Consider the following 15,982-nt stretch of genomic DNA (forward strand, 5'->3'; position numbering starts at 1 on the left):
GCCCAATCGTTCTTGAGTTTTCTTAAGTTGATAACGTATACCGGTAACATTGCACAAAGTGTGTGTCATCCACCGTCTACAATTATATACCTGAGGTCACAAATTAAATATATTCGTTCTGTTTGTCTGGAAAAAAAATCATGTAAAAGTTAGCATCATAGTTATCCAGAACCAAATCTAAATCGTAGGTGAAATATTATAAAAAAAAATCATGTTTTTAGCTCACCTGTCACAAAGTGACAAGGTGAGCTTTTGTGATTGCGCGGTGTCCGTCGTCCGTCCGTGCGTGTGTGCGTCCGTAAACTTTTGCTTGTGACCACTCTAGAGGTCACATTTTTCATGGGATCTTTATGAAAGTTGGTCAGAATGTTCATCTTGATGATATCTAGGTCAAGTTCGAAACTGGGTCACATGCCGTCAAAAACTAGGTCAGTAGGTCTAAAAATAGAAAAACCTTGTGACCTCTCTAGAGGCCATATATTTCACAAGATCTTCATCAAAATTGGTCAGAATGTTCATCTTGATGATATCTAGGTGAAGGCCGAAACTGGATCACGTGCTATCAAAAACTAGGTCAGTAGGTCTAAAATTAGAAAAAAACCTTGTGACCTCTCTAGAGGCCATATATTTCACAAGATCTTCATGAAAATTGGTCAGAACGTTCATCTTGATGATATCTAGGTCAGCTTCGAAACTGGATCAAGTGTGGTCAAAAACTAGGTCAGTAGGTCAAATAATAGAAAAACCTTGTGACCTCTCCAGAGGCCATATTTTTCATGGGATCTGTATGAAAGTTGGTCTGAATGTTCATCTTAATGATATCTAGGTCAAGTTTGAAACTGGGTCAACTGCGGTCAAAAACTAGGTCAGTAGGTCTAAAATTATTAAAATCCTTTGAACTCTCTAGAGGCCATATTTTTCAATGGATCTTCATGAAAATTGGTCTGAATGTTCACCTTGATGATAGATAGGTCAGTTTCGAAACTGGGTCACATGCGGTCAAAAACTAGGCCAGTAGGTATAAAAATAGAAAAACCTTGTGACCGCTCTAGAGGCCATATTTTTCATGAGATCTTCATGAAAATTAGTGAGAATGTTCACCTTGATGATATCTAGGTAAAGTTCATAACAGGGTCACGTACTTTCGAAAACTAGGTCAACAGGTCAAATAATAGAAAAACCTTGTGACCTCTCTAGAGACCATATTTTTCAATGGATCTTCATGAAAATTGGTCAGAATTTTTATCTTCATAATATATAGGTCAAGTTCAAAACTGGGTCACATAAGCTCAAAAACTAGGTCACTATGTCAAATAATAGAAAAAACGACGTCATACTCAAAACTGGGTCATGTGGGAAGAGGTGAGCGATTCAGGACCATCATGGTCCTCTTGTTTTTTCTGTAATGTTGGCAAAAACGTAAACTTCTCGATAAGCAGTACTAAGGAGGAAGCTAAATAACATTAGTACATATAAACCAAACTGTCCGTTTCAGGTGAGAAATCCGTGATTGACATATAACATGATTTTGTCGTGTAATTTATATTTTCTTTTTCAGAAGGCAATACACTTTCAAATGATGTCAAAATTTGCCAGCTCACCAGGCATCCATATTTGATATATTTTAATAGCACTGTTTATTTGTAGATCGGATACTTTAATGTACATATATTACATTTTCATAACTAGTTCCAAGGACATAATAAAATAATAGCTAGATTATCGTCCCCTACTTTCTATTGATTATCCTACATAGGTTTGGAATTCTTTTTAAAAAATAATCATTAAAAGCAAGAAAATATTTGACTTTCATTAATCAATGTTGCTGTTTTATTATCCGTTAATTTAAGGTAGTGGACCTGTGATGACATTGGGTATTTTCCAGTTTCGTGTTCTCGTCTGTTTTTTTTTTTTTTTTTTTTTTTTTTTTTTGCACTTTCTTCGGCTGTTAATGCGGCTCATACAAGTATTGCTTTCTGCAAAAGCCGGAAAATGCCGAAATCAAATACGGAGAAAACGTAATTGAACGGAAATTACCGACTTCTACTACGTGTACCCTACCTTAACTATAAACTATTTAACTCTATAATGCAACTTCTGTTACTTAATATTATTCTATTTATTTTTCAAAATTAAATCCATCTTGAAACTTTCAAATTGTATATCTCTTCAAATGAGTTATTATTTATCGGCTGTCTAGCGGAAATTAAAAAAATGTACAAGAGTAAAAGGCCGCAATCATTTTTGTTAACCGGATCATCCTTTTTATATTGCATCCCGCGCAAGTTCTCGGCAAACTGATGGCGACACCTGGGCCATGAAAATAACGCTGTGAGAAAAGACACTTGGTTATTGGAGCCTATGGCTGCTAATAGAGACCTCGATGCATACAAATAAACGATTGACAAATCACTCCACATGCAAGCATCTGGTCCAGAAACTCCTTGATTATTAGCAAATTAGCGGCCTTAAAATATTCAGTCTGTCATGAATTTTTCTTCTTGTTCGAAGAGAAAAAGCTGCCCCAGTGTTACAGATGCTGGTTTGTGATCTGTTCACTCTGTGGCATTTCGTTTCGGTTTAACTGCTACCTCAAAGACAAGTTCTTGTACACCTTTAGATACTAGTAAATCGTCGCCTCCAAACCCTATTTAAGAAAGTAACATAACTTGTACTCCATTCATATCCGGTTTCTTCAATTTCTGCCGGAAACTCTATTTCACTGGTAAACGACATGGTTACTCTTAACACACAAATGCATTCTCTGTTTTCCGGTGCAGTGTTGAAAATCCAAAACTATGTATAAATGCCTAAACATATTATATGATTAATCCTGGTCGCCAACTTTGTGAAATAAAGAAGTATTCAGCTGTTTAAATTGGACGGTTATTAAAATTGATGCGAAAATCATATTCAGCGGCACAATTCGAAGTGTTTACAAAGTAGTTTGATCGGGTTTCCCTCACACGTCAAACGACCAAACATCTGGGGATAACCCTGGCAAGTTTCAAGTCTGTCCGTACGTCTACACCGACGTTATGACCCTCCAAAGGGACTCGGGTACAGTCACGTATGATAAACTTTACCACAGAGGGCATTTTTAAATGATGCCCATCCCGCCGAGGAGTCAAAATATAGGATATCGTTTACGACAGAGGGAAATTTTGTGTAAAAATGTATATTTTGGCTGTTTGTTTTGCTTTTGAGACCTGGGAGGTCATGGAATTATTTGCAGTATGCATTGTTTATATTTATGTTTAATAATGGGCAATTTTCAATGGCGGACACCGCTGTAACACGGTGTTAATCAGTCTAAATTGAACTTCTATCTATCTCCGACGTTGTTTTGCTACTATAAGTCTTCGTTTTGTAAACTCAATTTTGTTTCAATTTCTTTTTTAATGAAATATACAGAAATAATGATATCGTAAGTCCTGATGGTATCGGTACTTGCGTTCTTGCTGGATTCAGTGTTGAATTTACGGTTTATATTAAATGATAAATCGTTTTGCAATCAGTCTAGACTGTATATACATTGCATACAATCTGATACTGTACATGTATAGAGTTGTTTTACCACTGAAAGTCTTCGTTTTGTAAAATCATTTTTGTTTCTTTTTTATCATAATATACAGACATTTGCTGCCAACAATGAAATCCTAAGTCCTGGTACTTGCGTTCTTGCTGGTTTCAGTGTTGAATATATGTTAATATTAAATATCAAATTGTTTTGCATTATCAAGTTTTCATACTAAGAGGCTACTGATAGTAACATAGTTCTACATAAAAGATCCGTTAGGCTAGAAAATTTGAATATATTTGTTGTCAGTGGCATAAGTCAAGTGATCGGTTCTAAATAAAGCTGTTATTCATTAATCGTTTACAGAAATGTTCTAAACAATTTATTTTGTATTCATTTTCAGAACCAAAGATGAAGGCATACACGTGTTATTACTGTAACAATGATTTTGAAGTTAACACTGGAGTGATTGACCATTTAGTTAATTGTCACGCCAAGAGAGATCTATCACAATGCAATGGAAATAACTAAACCATCTGTTATTACCGAGTTACTATCTGAAATGAAGATTTCATTCTGATCGATCGCTCTTGAAAACTTAAAAGATGTATTCAATTTTGATATTTTGCCCTGTAACTTCGATACATGCCCACACGCTGATCACTAGAAATGAATATTCCACCTTCTTTTGGAATCACGTCGGTATGTATTTTCTGTCCTATATCCAGCGTTCCAAATGTTTTCATCTTATTCCAGTTCCATGTACTTAAATGGTCAATCACTCTAGCGTAAGCTGCAAATCAGTGTCTTAGCTTTTTTAAACAATTCTCATAAAAGAAATTGAAGCAAAAATGAATTTACAAAATGAACATTTACAGCAGCAGAACCAATCTATACATGTAGCAGATAGTATGCAATGTCGGAGATAGATAGAAATACAATCTAGACTGATTAACACTGTGTTACAGCGGTGTTCGCCATTGAAAATCGCCAATTATTAAACATCAGTATATAAACAATGCATACTGCAAATGATTCCAAGACCTCCCAAGACTTAAAAGCGAAACAAACAGCCAAAATAGACGTTTTTATACCAAATTCCCCTCTGCCGTAAACGGTATCCTACATTTTGACTCCTCGGTGGGATGGGCATCATTTAAAAATGCCCTCTGCGGTAAAGTTTATCATATGTGACTGTACCCGGGTCCCATTGGATGGTCATAACGTCGGTGTAGACGTACGGACAGACTTGAAACTTGCCAGGATTATCCCCAGATGATTGGTCGTTTGACGTGTGAGGTAAATTCGGTCAAAATATTTTGTAAACACTTCGAATTGGGCCGTTGAATATGATTTTCGCATCAATTTTTAATAAACGTCCAATTTAAACAGCTGAATACTTCTTTATTTCGCATAGTTGGCGACCAGGATTAATTATATAATATGTTAAGGCATTTACACGTATGCTTGCTACAGAATATTTTCATGGAAAGTCGAAATGAAAAAATACAGCTCAAAAGACTAGCACCACTACTCATCGTTATTGATTTCTGACCTCTGTGGCAGCCGCATCCCTCGGCGTAGTGGACATCAGGTAATAGGGTGTGGTACCGGAAACGTCAATATTTTTCCATACACTGACGCCTGAATTTCATATCGGGTGCGTGACGTAATTCAGTGAGTGTTCTTGCACTGTTTTTTTTTCTATTTAGTTCAGTATTGTCAATCCTATTCAGGCTATTGAACAAATTTATGATATTTACATTATATCTGTACGTGTAGATGTGTATGTAATAAAAAGGTTATCGTTCTTCAGCGGAGGAATATTGCGCTCTGAGAACTCGTGCATATTTCCCGATACAAAGCTAATATAAACCTTTAAATATACTCTCAAAAAGGCGATAGGATAAATAGAATAACAGATTGGTACCGTGGAAGGAGAAAGTTTATCCGACAAGGCGCAGGAATTTATCGGGTGAGCCAAATGCTCTAATAGAAATCATATTCTGTATACTTTTGCTATTCTTGTCAGTAATAATTTTATAGCTTATGTTGTCAATTTAAGTACAACCGGCCCTAAATAGAATTTGTTAGATGTATCTGTATCTGTTGGTATTACATAAAACATATAGAGAAAATATTAAGAAATGTTACTCATAGGCATTGCAAAGTTTCTCATGGATATTTTATTTTATATTTTATTTACGTGTATGTATAAATACAAATCTCGCTACTGGCAGTGGTGGCAATTGTAGCAGTAGTAGTAGTAATATGAGAAGGTCGTAGGAATTAGGATACATTGTGGTGCCTTGTACCTGTGGGAGAGAGAGTAACGGATTGGAGACAGTTTGTGAATAAATTATTGTTATTTCCCATTTATTTTGGATGAGAGAGAAAGCATAACGTGACTCTGTACAGAAAATTAATAAGACTAAACAGGGAAAACAGACTTTGTTCATTTATAAAAGGAACTTGAGTAAAGTACAATTAAACTGTTGATTACATTACACGGTATAACTTGTTTATTTTCGTCTCCGTTGTCAGCTAAATTATTTACATTTTGATTGCTTTCCCGTTGTCAGCATGGCATTTCGTATATGGTTATGTTCAGTATTTACATTTTGACCCCTCCGTTGCCACCAAGTACATGTACTTTTTCACTGTAAAAGTGTTGACTTCTCTGTCGCCATCCTGATTTTTCACTTAATTTTAGGCACTTGTTTTTCATGTGCGTATCTGTAATCGTACTTTTAAATCGGAATGAAAGTAACCCTGTCAATGCGATGGTTTTAATAGGACTACTATCTTTAAACTGTCAACATTTAGTTACAATAGTTAACGTATATGGTTTAGGAAGTAAGGAAGTTATCTTAATCATTGGAGCGTTCACAGCGAAGGAGAAAAATTGTTTTTATCACAGCTAAAATAATTCTGAATATTAAAATTTATAAGACTGTGTTTGTATATGTTTGTAGAAAGTCATACTTATTTAATTCATGTCCTTATATTACAAAATGCGTTAACACGTGGAAAGTTCTAAGTATTGTGATTATATGAAGACATTGATGGAGATATTTATTAAACAACTCGACAATGGATAATAGCTTTTGGAGGCACAATCAAAGGGAATAGACAAACTTAGCTAAGGTAACTTTAGTTACACCTATATCAGTCTGTTTTTCGATGTTTTGTGTTTATTATATCTATTTAATAACATCCTCTTTTTGTAAATTTCATTTTTAATGTTTTGTTCATAAAAGGAGATGGTCGTATTACTCTCTTCTTTATAGGAGCATGTAAGTTGGAAGATTCCAAAAGAATATCACTGAAATCACTGTACATTTTATTTACATCCTCTTGAGAAGTATCTAATTTTAAAAGATTGGCTTCAAGATCAGAATTAAAATCATTTTCGTTAAAATGCTTCAAACTTATATAGGAACATATTTTTTTTTATTTACTTTGGGATCTCCTGTTTGATTCTATGATTATTTATGATATATCTGTCAGTCCTAGACGAAACTTTTCGCTCTCGCCCCACTCCCAAGATCCTCTTCCCCCATCCTTCAGTTCATCAGTGAGGCCATCAGTGGTCAACACGATTTGTTACTTTTGAATAACAATCCTTTTCACGGCATATAGATACAGGGCAATATGCATACGTCCATGAGTGCGTCTGTTCGTCCATCTGTCCCGCTAAATTGTGTCCAAATTATAATTTTCCCTTACATTTTAGAAAATATACAATGTATTATGATTTACTCAGTGAGACGGATTCGAGCAAGCATAAGTTCTCTATCTAAAAGGTCAATGTCACACAATACCACAAGAATACATCTCACTGAGGCAAGCATTTTGTATTTTCCCAATGTACGACAACAAAAATTAAACGGATGGATGGACGGGCAGGCGCACGCACACATGCATGTTGACTTCAATTTGTCAAAATGTCACTGATAGACTCACTGAAGATTGAATGTTGGCGTTGGGATAAGGGGTGGCGGTAAGGGTTGAACAATTTCGTCTGGTAACACTTAGTTGAGGACTGACAAATATATCGTAACTATTCTTTACTATTACTTCATTTTATCTCCAATCAAATTAATACAATAGTGTCATTCTGGAATGCGTAAAGACAATATTTTGCGTGGCGACGTTTGACGGGGCAACAGTCGGCGGGGCAAAATTCGGTGAGGTGACGTCCAGTGGGGAGACGTTTGGCGGGGCGACATTAGGCGAAGCGACGTTAAAGTGGAATGCGCCTAATTTGAAGTTCTTGGGTTCCGTTTCGACATTTTGTTTAATGTAAAATTCAGCATATTCCTCATATAATGCGCATTTTACATTTTTGATATTTCCTAAACTTTTTACTCTACAAACATTCAAACACGACCATTGACGTCCATTTTTGATGAACCATGATTTCACGTCCGTCAGACTGTTTTCGTAAATCGTTCTGTTTAGTCAACAAGTATCGATTTGCTTCTTTCTCATAATTTCATTTAAAAATGTCTTTGAAATGGTGTATAATTTGTGGATATCATTTTAACGCTGAAGTCGATATTTATGTTAAAGTGACGTCAGAGTGACAAATATGATGTTTAGTTTTGAATAAAAAGTTGATCTTGTCTCATGAGTTTGTCTTGATCACGAGAATCCGAAAGTCCATATTGAATTACGCATTTTTTTTTTTATCTAAACATTAAAATCTGAGTTCTACACAGAAATTATTTCGCTAATGTAACAGAGTTTTAAAGGCTATCTTGATTTTATTTCACTAAAAAAAGGGTAGAGTTTATCCTAAAAGGAGGAGAAACATGAAAAAATGCTCAATTGCACTATCTTTTGATTTTTTTTTTTTTTGGGGGGGGGGGGGGGGGGTTAGCGTAACGTAATTTTATGTGAAAATGAATTCGGTGACCCCATAACTTTATTCCAATCGACAGAAAATAAAGTTTTCATGATCATGTTAGTTTTTTGTAAAATTCTATCGTTTGGACTTTACATGAGACAAGATCAACGCAAACTTTTTATTCAAAACTAAACGTCATATTTGCCACTCTGACGTCACTTTAAACCTGATCTCACATTCCCGGCGGTGACGGCCCCGGTTCCTCCCGGTAAACATTAGCCGGTATACCTGGATGAACCGTGACATTTTCTTGCAAAAATGTAAGTAGTATCTCATATTCCCAACGGTGTCCCGGTAAACCCCTGATAATGAAGCAGAATCTACACTTTGACCCCGGTTTAGTCCCGGTCTGACACCGGATATCCATGGTGATTGTTCGGCGTGAACCCGACTGATCCCGGTGTAACCTCGGGTGACCTGGGTCGTAGCCGGTAGTGCCCCGATGACCGCCGGTAGCATCCGGTCACAGTCCGGCTGTGATCCGGTGACACACCGGCGCCTACCGGTACTTATTCGGTAGCATATAAAACAGGACGCACGTCGGATCCCCATCAGTTATCTTGTATCTTAGAAGCGAAACATCATGCCGAAGACCAAGAAATCTGCCAGAAAATTGCCACCAGGGGGTAGCCAATTTGAAGACGACTCTACTGAGAGGCAAACACAGAGCCAAACGGACGAAGACTCTGCTGGAAGGCAAAAACCTCCCTCCCCAAATCAAGTTCATGGTAAATCGCCTTTGAATCACTCCCCACAATCTCCGAGGCAAAACCAACAGAAAAAGAAGCCACGAACAGCACCCTTACGTCTTACAGATGAACAAGATATAACTGATAATACATCCAATTGAGCCTGTATCTATTCTTGTTATTGATATACATGTACTATAGTAATTCATTTTCGTGTGCTCTTAACAAACATTCTAACAACACTGATTCAAAATAGGATTGTTTATGTTTTTATATACTACATCACCAGAATTATTACTTCATGTCACCGCAACTTCATTGTCTGTTACCGTCGTAGATCCGTGACCTCACCTTCTGCCATCGTGGTGTGACCGGAATCACCCGGCACACACCTGGTTAAGCCCGGACAGTCCGTTGTGAAACAGGGTTCTACCGGACTTAACCGGAGGTTTGCCGGCATTTTCCGGATTTAACCGGGAGTTAATCGGCGAATAAACCTATAGGTTTACCGTAACTTTCCCTAACCCCACCGGTACAAGACGGAGCCATACCGTGCTTCACCTGCGCTATGCCGTCCCAGGACCGTAGTTCGCCGCAGCTCTACCGTGTATAAAGTGATTGCCAGTGGCCCCGGATTACTACGGAGTATCACGGTAGACACACGGTGTATATCCGGTGTTACCCCGGAAATTGCCGGCATTGCGCCGATATTGCACGGAATATGCCGGTTTTAGCCATCGTTCCCGGTGATTCCCGGTTGTATTAAACATTTTAAAACAACCGGGGCCGTTTGCCGGTTTGACAAGGTTCATCAAGGATCTTCCCGGTTCAACAAGGTTAAACACGGTTTACCCCGGATCACTGAACCGGGATAAACCGGGAGACCAAACTGTGACAGTAAGATCGGGGCTTAACGTAAATATCGACTTCAACGCTAAAATTATCTGCACAAATTATACACCATTTCAAAGACAATTTTAAATGGAAATATGATGAGAAGGAAGCAAATCGATACTTGTTGACTGAACAGAACGATTTACGAAAACAGTCTGACGGACGTTAAATCATGGTTCATCAAAAATGGACGTCAATGGTCGTGTTTGAAAGTTTGCAGAGAAAAAGGTTACAGAAATATCAAAAAAGTAAAATACGCATTCTATGAGGAATATGCTCAATTTTATATTAAACAAAATGCCATCATAGCCATCAGCTAAATATTACCATTCTTTTAACAATTACTTTTGAGAGTAGGTTTCTGATAACATAAATTTAATATGAACCCATGGAAAGCTGGTGTGCCATGCTAATTTCAAAATGCTAAAATGTAGTGCGCACGAGATATGATGATGTGCGCTCGAGATAAGATGTCATGCGCTCGATATAAGATGTCGTGCGTCAAAGATAAAATGTGGAACGCACGAGAAAATATGTCATGCAATCGAAATAAGATGTCGTGCATCCGAGATAAGATGGCGAACGCACGAAAAAATATGTCGTACAATCGAGATAAGATGTCGAGTGCACGAGATAAGATGTTTTGCAATCGAGATAAGTTGTCGATCGCACGCGATAAAATGTCGTACGCTCGAGATAAGATGGCGTGCGCTAGAGTTAAGATGTCGAGCGCACGAAATAAGATGTCATGCGCTCGAGAAATGATTTCGTGCGTAAAATGGCCTGCGCATGATATTATTTATTCTTAAAAAATGCCTACCTTCAAAATGTATAGACCGGGTCAATGTAATCTGTACAGTCTGTGAACTTAAAATGTTATTTATCTGCTTCTATAGAGGATGTTGAAAATTAATGATTACAATATAACAGATCGATTACTAGGTCATACGTGTTTACACGTTTACAAACCAAAAATTCTCTACTTACAAAATGGCCTTTCTACCTTTTCATTATGTTTTGTTTTAGCTTCAGCTCACGTTTTTCTTATACAAGACACACTAAAATATCGAACCCAGAGTTTAGGTAACAAAACGCAATCTTTAATGTATACAAACATCATGTTTACGAAAACGAATTGTACTTACTTGTTCAAAACAATATTTAATGTAAACAAGGAAGAGATAAACTGTGTTACTATGCAATACATGCACTGTTTGTACGTCACAATTATTACGGAAAAGACAACTATACAAAACAGGAAGAGAACTGGTGAATATCTTTAAAGATGTTAATAAATATACTGAACAGCAAAAGAAACTATCCAGTTTTATAACTCGGGTATTTTTTAATTAAAAACTTTAATTTATAAATCACTTGTGTTTTTCATATCACATTACACTTGAAGAACTTCCCGTGTAAAAATTTTTTAAAAATCAGTCAACCGTGAAGTCAGTAGTCCCAAAATAGCCGTTTTGCACGGAATTCAGGTGCGCCTGTAATTAACAATTTTCTTTGTGAAATTTTGTTGTCATTGGAAATATTGATAATTAGCTAACTTGAAAAACAGCATAAAGTTTAAAAAATATTGTTGGTTGCACCGCACGCCTGAATCAAATTTAGCGCGAGCGCCCATTGGAATTTTACAATGCAAGTGACGCGCAGAAGATACAGCCTTTCAAACGGCTATTGTGGGACTGCTGATTTCACGGTTGATTGATTTTTTAAAATCTATCACTTGAAGATCTTCAAGTGCAATTTTGGTATGAAGAGACAATTCAAATGTGAATTATTTTTTTTTCATTTCAAAATATACCAGTTATACATCTTTATTTTTAGTTCTGCAAATTACCCGCTGCACTTGTATATTTTTGTTTTACATGGTTTTAATAATTCAGCTGCAGCATCGTACCGCCTACTGTTACTGTACTTTCAAAGTTGGTTGTATTTTGTAAAGATTCCGTACGCTTTGTTTCATGACAACATTTTTTTTTACATTTTAAAATGTGATTTAAATGCAAGTTCAAAGGAGCCCACTAATACAATTAGATCAGGTGCATCAACTATATAATGATTTCTATGGACTTACATATATACGTTCAGTGAAAATTGTTACATAAATTTTTTTGAGTCAATGATTTAAAAAAACAACAACAACAAAAAAACAACATCCCAACTCTGGAAGTTTAATACGTACTATTTGGGTATATGGAGAGCCCTTTTGAAGAAGATGAAAAATGTAAAATGACATGTTAATATACAACTGATGTGAAGATGTGACTACCGTGTTGTATAGATGAAAAGGGTAGTTGGAAACATTAAAAGCAACAATAAAATTTGCTTCTTATGCTTCTTATTGATTGAAAATTAAGAATATATATATGGGTTATCAATCTGCAGTTACAGACGTATCACTCACTGAAGCATCGATACAAAATGAACGCGATGTAGTACAACACGTGCTGGAAAGCAAATACTGACATTGAAACGTACATGAACACTCATTTTCTAAGGGGTGCTTTCCAGGCCCGTATCCAGAAATATTTGAATAGGGGCAACAGCTAATCATCGGCAAGGTGCAGAGTGGGGTGTATACGGGAAGGGGTACCCCAACTCAAAATATTGAAATAAAGGTATAAAATGGTGGCTTATGGTGCATTATTGAATCTAAATTTTACTGCAACTTTGATGAATATAGTTCACTTCTCAGCCGACCGTGGGGAGGGGTTGGGCACGGGCCCTCTGGACCTTGTCCTTGATCAGAGTCTGTTTTCAATAATTGCCTTTTTTCACAAAATGGGCTCATTATTTTCTGCGTATGCCTTTTTCGACATGTCTTTAGAATGTTATTTTATGGTAGTAAATGACTTTTTCACTTGTCTCTCCGTATGCATCTGTCAAGTTCATTAAACCTTATTTACAACACTGTCTATGAAAGTGTTACTGTATCTGAGTGTTATTAGAATGGATTAATTCTCCCTCATTGAACGTACACATGCATTGAATATACACTTACAAACCTAGGTTAAACCTAATCCAAACCTTCTTCAGAATACAAAACACTCAATTTGTGTGCACTTACGGTGGTATGTTTAGGACATGCATTTTTTGTTTACTATTGAATTATCTCGTGCGCACGACATCTGATCTTGTGCTCTCGAACATCTATCTCGTGCGCACGACAACTTATCTCGAGCGGATGACATCTTATCTTTGTTCACGACATCTTATCTTGTGCTCTCGATATCTTATCTCGTGCGCACAACATATTATCTCGTGCGCACGAAAACACCTCGAGCGCACGACATCTCATCTTTGCTCACGACGTCATATCTCGTGCGCACATCATCTTATCTCGAACGCACGACATCTTATTTTTGCTCACGACATCTTATCTCGTGCGCATGACATCTTATCCCGAGCGCACGGCATCTTATCTCGAGCGCTCGACATCTTATCTTAAACGCACGATATCTTATCTCGAGCGCACATTTTTTTCTCGAGTGAACGACACCTTATCTCGTGCGTACTACATCTTATCTCCTGCGCTCGACATCTCATTTCCTGCGCATGACATTTTAGCATTTGGAAATTGGCATGGCACACCGGCCTTCCCTGCCTGGTTGTGTATATAGTTTAAATGTAATGGTTAAATGACTTTCCCTGGAGTCATGGCGCTTTATTTGTGGCAGCTTGTCTGACAAACTCCCAGATGATATATTTCCAGAGCCAACGATAGCCTGCTACAGGCTTGTCATTCCCCTTGAAAAGTGAGACGAAAATGCTGTTGTTTTTTTTCAAGATCAGTGAATTGTCAGGGATATCTTGATAATGGTCAGTGAAAAATGAAATTTTAGAAAAGTCAGGAAAAAGTCATTCTGGGTCGATGTTTAAAATGCACATATTTCATATTATACGTGCACGTATAAAAACTTGCATACACGTGTAAATATATACGTCCGCGTGTATATTTTATATATGCACGCATAAACACCCACATATTTAAGCGCGTGCATTTAAAAGTATACACGTGGACGTAAATATTTAAGCGTGCACGCACATTCTAGCTGCACTTACAGATACGCCTGTACTTACATATTTACAAGTCAATTTTCTTAATTGTTTTAGTAAAAACGATTGTTAAAAAAAAAAAAATCAACATGGCGCTGTTTGAAAATGTGGTCGCCATGTGCTTCGGATTAAAATAAAGCAGAAATTGTCACTAGTAATTATTTCGTATCAATTAAGTATTTTTAAACTGTTAATAATTTATAAAAACATCAATAATAGTTTTGTTTTATAAAATAAATGAATATTAAACGTACAATTTAAGAAATGTAAATAATTTTTTATGTCTACCTTGCAATGGAGCTGTCGTGAAAAGAGAAAGTTCTAGAGATCGCTTTACTTATATAGAGGATGAGTTGTCTCCCTTGAAAACTCTCTTACACAAAAAGAAATCTAAGGAGGCCCTTATGAGATATTTGGTTCCGGTGATGTGTTGGATAAAATATTTATCCTTAAGGCTGATCACTACCAAATAGAATGTAAGCCTCCGCAGGTCTAGTCACAAGTAGTCCAAATATAAATAGTATTAATCATTTTTCCTTTCCTAGTGCATTTTCTCGGCAGCAACGTGCTTACTTTTACCCTACCGCGTTTCAGTATGTATCACTTTGCATTCTAATGAAATCGGCATGTTCCTATCGCATGCTAGATAAAAATGGCGGCGTAAGAATTTAATGTCACGAAAAGAGAAATTGAAAGAAGCGAAAAGTAGTAAATTCAGCGGGTTGTATTTAACGAACTGTAGTTTTCTTATATAAAAGTTAACACCCCCTTTTCTTTTTGTTTTTCTAAAGTAGCGATCTAGTTCTTTATGGGAATATAAGTATCTGAAAATCTGATATGCTAGAAAATGTCGAAACACCGTTATGAAGTGAGTGGATTCTATATGAAATAAAGAACAGCTGGATTTAGTGGTGTTCAGCCTTAAACGAATAAATAGAGTAGTGTATGCGTAATTATATACGTACACGTGTAATTTAACGCGTCACGCGGCATGCGTAATTCTGGATGCTATTATATATACGCGTGCACCTATACATTTACCATTGTACGCGTATAATTTTGATTCTTGGTGCTTGTATATTTAGAATTTTACATGCAAGCGTATATTATAGACATGCTGAGCCGTATATATCACAGAGCGAATATGTAACACGAGTGAAAAATTCGACCGAATATATCACACGTATTTTTATCACATGTTTGATGTCATGGGAATGAAATAAAGCCACCACATGAATTTAATAATACACTAATGTAATAAAGCTTTGTATTGTCCGTAAGTATTAAACTGGCACTCAGTAATCTTCGTCGATATTTTTTTTTCGTTATTTTACGCGTTATCATTGGTTATTTATATCAGTAAGAAATCTATATTTGCCGAAATAGTCAATATGGTATGGTAATGGTGCGCTGGCGTAGTGGTAAGTTGTTTGCCTTCTGCGTTTCGAATTTGATTTGTTTCATTCCAATTTTTTTTCGTTTCACTGAGATTTTATCTCTATTGCTTTATTCTTATATCAATTTATGTACTTTATTTAACGTTTCTTAATTGTGTTTTTTATCATTATTTCATTATTTTTATTCACAATATAATATTTATTTTCATAAACAGTACAAAACAACAGAAGTTCTGCTCATTCCATTTCGCTGACGGTATCAGTAGTGCTACCCATACTTGCTGTGTCTGTGCTACTTCCATCATTGGAATCACTCGTGTCATCTGCCAGGTTAATAACAATTCTACTCTGATGTTCACATGTGTAATGATCGCATGTCTTCATCTTTTCTATCACCTTCTCGACGTGATCACAGGCGTTTCTCTATCTATCCTCCCTAATCTCCGCAAAGGCAGCGTTGGTAAGATTCAGTCATCCAGTCTGAAATGATGAAAGGCACATA

General features: G+C 36.5%; 1 protein-coding gene across 1 annotated transcript in view; it reads left to right on the forward strand.

Annotated features, from left to right (window-relative positions):
- Window positions 1–5,076: 5,076 nt before the first annotated feature.
- LOC123540582 (lamin-1-like) overlaps window positions 5,077–15,982 on the forward strand; it is a 53,274-nt gene continuing 42,368 nt past the window's right edge. The window contains exon 1 of the mRNA XM_053526762.1: window positions 5,077–6,667. The gene's annotated coding sequence lies outside the window, so the exon portion shown is untranslated. The remainder of the gene's footprint in view (window positions 6,668–15,982) is intronic.

This window comes from Mercenaria mercenaria, chromosome 16 (assembly GCF_021730395.1).
Source record: "Mercenaria mercenaria strain notata chromosome 16, MADL_Memer_1, whole genome shotgun sequence".
Lineage (NCBI taxonomy): Eukaryota > Metazoa > Mollusca > Bivalvia > Venerida > Veneridae > Mercenaria > Mercenaria mercenaria.